General features: G+C 39.3%; 1 pseudogene; it reads right to left on the bottom strand.

Annotated features, from left to right (window-relative positions):
* Nucleotides 1-2,604: 2,604 nt before the first annotated feature.
* Nucleotides 2,605-3,495, bottom strand: LOC114495456 (annotated as a pseudogene).
* Nucleotides 3,496-4,134: the final 639 nt, after the last annotated feature.

The raw sequence follows: 4,134 nt of genomic DNA, 5'->3' as shown, positions 1-4,134 counted from the left end.
GCCTCTAGCACACCCCCTACTGGGCACCTGGCCCACAACCTAGGCATGTGCCCTGACTGGGAATCGAACTGGCCACCCTTTGGTTCACAGGCTGGTGTTCAATTCACTGAGCCACACCAGCCAGAACTAATTTGTTTGTTTATTCCTTCCTTCCTTTTCTTCCCTTTCCTTCCTTCCTTCCTTTCTTCTTTTTTCCTTCTTTTTCTCTTCCTCTCTTCCTTTCTCCCCTCCTTCATTTCTTTTTATACAATCTTCCTTAAAAGCAAGGTAGCTATAGACATAAGATGTCATTAAATGCACATATAATTTGACCAAGATTTCTGCAAGTATTTTTTTCAAGGAAATAATAAGATATATGGCTAAAGAATTATCAAAAGGGAGTTTAATGCAACATTGATTAAAGTAGTGAAATATTAGAAAAACCTAAACATCCCAAATACTTGACCAGCAAAATGATGTCATAGAATATTTGATATAAAAACATGGTTACCTTATATTGTGAAGTTAAAGAACCATGTCACAGAACTATATATTGCTCTTCTTGTTTTTTAATATTGTATACATTTGTAGAAGTTAAGAGGGGTAGAATTAAAGTACATTTTTTCATCTGTGTATGTTTCTGTATTTTTTGAATTTTTCTATGTTGAACAGCTACCACTCTTGTAATCAGAGAAGAAACATTAAAGGCTTTAAAAAAGAAAGAAAAGAAAACATTTCCTGAAGGCATAAAATAATTGTTGAAATTCAAAGTTTATCAAAATCAAGCCCTTATTCTTGAAAGCTCAGAAAGAAGGAAACTATGATTTGGTGAGGGCTTGCCATGTGCTAGGCACTGTACTAGGAACTTTTGCATATATTATTCTACTTAATCATCACCAGAGTCCTGACAGGTAGATACCATATTATCCTTCTCCTCATGGGGGAGGATGCAAAAACTAAGGGAACCTAATTAGCTTAACTTATCTCAGTTCAAATAACTATAAATGACAGTCAAAATACCAGAATGCCAAGTCAGGTCTTATTCATTTGTTCATTCATTGATTTATTCACATATAGACACACACAAACATAAGTAATTATGAGGATGGCTAACTAGTTCTAGCATATAAAAATATAGAGAAAACATTGAAAGTATCCATACATTCACCCTCCAGTTTAAGAAATTAAATGTGTCAGATTCAGAGGATGATGCCTGTGTACCTATTCCCAATTCCATTCTATTCTCTTCTATCCAGAGATAACCATTATCTTGAATCTGGAGTCTATTGTTTCCATGCAAGTTATTGTTTCTTTGCTACATATGTTTACAGTCACAAAGGGAGATTTAATACTGAGAATTGGTTAAAAGGGTAAACGAAGGGGCTGGAGGAACAAACGGAATAAGGGGCTATGTTCAGTTTCATCCATTGGCCCCTCCAGATCAAGTCTCCGTGGTTTTTTGTGCTCAGAAAATTGAGTGGTACAGATTGCCCCAGTGGACTCCCTTGACCTCTGACTTCTGCTTGGTTTTGGCCAGTAAGAAGTGTTGGCAGGAGGGGAGAGGAAAAGGAGAATGAGATCAGAGTATCTGCTTTCTTCCCTGTTGGGTGGCTACATGTTGGCAGTGCTGCTGCTAAAACAGGCACTGACACTACTGAAATGCTTGTTTCTAGCCACTTCCTACCATTGCTGCTGCCACTGTTGCTCGAAGCACTGCCTGGGATGGAAAGAAAAATGGCCTCTCCCTTTCTTCTGTCTTCTAATCTCTTTGTCAGTGCAAAGCACTGGCAGAACCAAGGGAGCCTGCGACATGTCATTCACAGGCTTCCGGCCCCTTGTGATACTGAAGAGGGCACAGAGAGGCTGGAGTAGGGTTGAGAGCCAACAGCACACAACCAGCTCAAGTGCATAGTGCTGTTTGCATTTTTAAAACTCTATAATGCCATGCTATACCTATCCTTGCTTTTTAGTTTAACTTTATACTTTTGAGATCCATCCATGCTCATACACGTGGTTCCAGTTTATTCATTTTAACTGCAGTATGGTATTCAATAATGGTATTCCTACAAGGGACCTAGTGAAGATAGAAATGTGGATGTTACTGGCATTGGAACAAAAGAGGTATGAAGATAATATATGGCAAACTACCAGCAGTAGGTAGAGTTAGATTGCAGGAAAATATTCCTAAAAGCTATTCATTCTTTCACTCAGCACAGATTCATTGAGGTCCTAGCACATTTTCTAGGCACTGTGCTTGACACAAAGGACAGAAAATCAAATACAATCTGGTCCCTGCTCTCCAGTCTCCAGTTGCTGATGCAGAGATAGATATACAATTTTCATCAGGGTAATAAGTATTTGACAGTTATGACTAGGGCGCTATAGAAGCACTGAGCTTGACAAGTAGAAATAAGAAACTACAAGGCAATTTCAGTTATACAGATTTTAAATTTCTAGACAGATAAAATACTGTATCACAAACAGAATCTAGCAGTATAGTGAAAAAAAATAATACCATGACCAAAAAATGCTTATTTCAAGAATGCTAAATGCTTCAACATTTAAATTTTTTAAGTAAAAATTCAGTTTATTCTTCTATTTATGGCTCAGCACACAAGAGGCAAAGTGTTTCACAACCTAGGTTTCATTTCCAACTCCTTGGAATGTTCATTTGCTTGGCTAAAAGGAGACTAGACGGGAAAGCCAGGCAATTCCTAAGCAACTGAAATAAGGTTGGGGCAGGCACAATGCTAACATCATCCTCACAGGGATGGGCACAGGGGGGCTATTAGTTGCAAGCTGATTTTCTAGAATTGCTGGCTGGAAGCATAGGAGCACCACTCCTGGACGCTGGAGCCGGCTCGGGCCTCAGTCATCCTCACCACACAGGTACAGCAGTGCTTTTCAGTAGTCGCCCTCAGTGTCCTGCTGGATGTAATAGTACAGGGACTCGCCATGCTTTTTGTTTAAGTCAGACCCGATTTTCAGCATGTCCTCTTCACTGCGGGAGATGAAGATTCTGGTCAAGACCTTATCACGTGTCTCCTTGCCCTTCATGGAGTTATACAGTCAGTCAGCAAAATACAGGGGCTTGTTCTGGATACACCAAACCAGGTTCCAGAAAGCATTTTCCAGGTTTCCCTTGACTTCCTTCTTGATGCTCCCCAACTTGTACCTTTCAAATACTTTCTGGAGGGAGCACATGTTCTGCTTAGTCATGATGCTGATCCACTTGGGAACATCAGTTCCTTTCCTCTTCACTCCAGCATCATAGAGATCCCAGGAATCTTGGTCAATCAGTTCATAATCAATGACAGAGCCATATTCTGTTCTTTTACTCTTTGCGAGGGCAACCATCAGCTTGTGGAAGTCATCTGACGTGTCAGAAATAATGTCCTTCTCCAGATCAGTCTTCTACACTTCCTTGCAGACTGTGTTAATTTTGTGCAGCTCTTGGCTGGTCCTTAAGCAGATGATCCCAATGAGAGTGTCCTCATCAGTCCCCATCTCCTTCATGGAGGCTGCCATGGGGGTGGGGGAAAATTGCTGTTGATCCTGTGCAAGACATTCACATACCCTACCAACCACTCTCAAACAGGAGTTAACTTCTGCTGATCCCTAATGCCTGTTTGAGTGTGGGTAGTAGGATAATAATATGGGTGTAATAATTCATAGTTTTAATTTGAATATTTCACCTAAAATGTCATATGGTGTGCTTGAGTGTGATATTGTTATGTTACAGAATTACATGCTTATGATTTTGTAATAAAAGAGCTTGTAATAAAAAGGGGCATTATTTATGCCAGGCCCTGCATACTAAGATTGAAGAAATAAATAAATGGCAGATAATGGGAACTAGATTTCTCGCTGTCAGAGAAAGAAGGTGCAACTAAGCAAAGGGAAAATGCTAGAATGAATACCTGAAGCTCAATTAGAGTACAAGACAGTATGAACTCATATTTAGCTTAATGTATATTCAGATAGATATAGAAATAATTATAGGTATGTGAATATACATAGATCAATATATATTAACATGTTTTGTAGCTCTGCTGAGAAGGATTAAAAGTGGGACATTTTAGTAGTAATGAGCACACCTAAAACCCAGATCTTAGTTTCTAAATACCATTCTCCATTTAAAGAAATCAGGGCTCT

The sequence above is a fragment of the Phyllostomus discolor genome, chromosome 4 (genome assembly GCF_004126475.2).
Source record: "Phyllostomus discolor isolate MPI-MPIP mPhyDis1 chromosome 4, mPhyDis1.pri.v3, whole genome shotgun sequence".
NCBI lineage: Eukaryota > Metazoa > Chordata > Mammalia > Chiroptera > Phyllostomidae > Phyllostomus > Phyllostomus discolor.
Note: the sequence above shows the minus strand (reverse complement) of the source record. Positions and strands in the feature narration are given on the sequence as shown.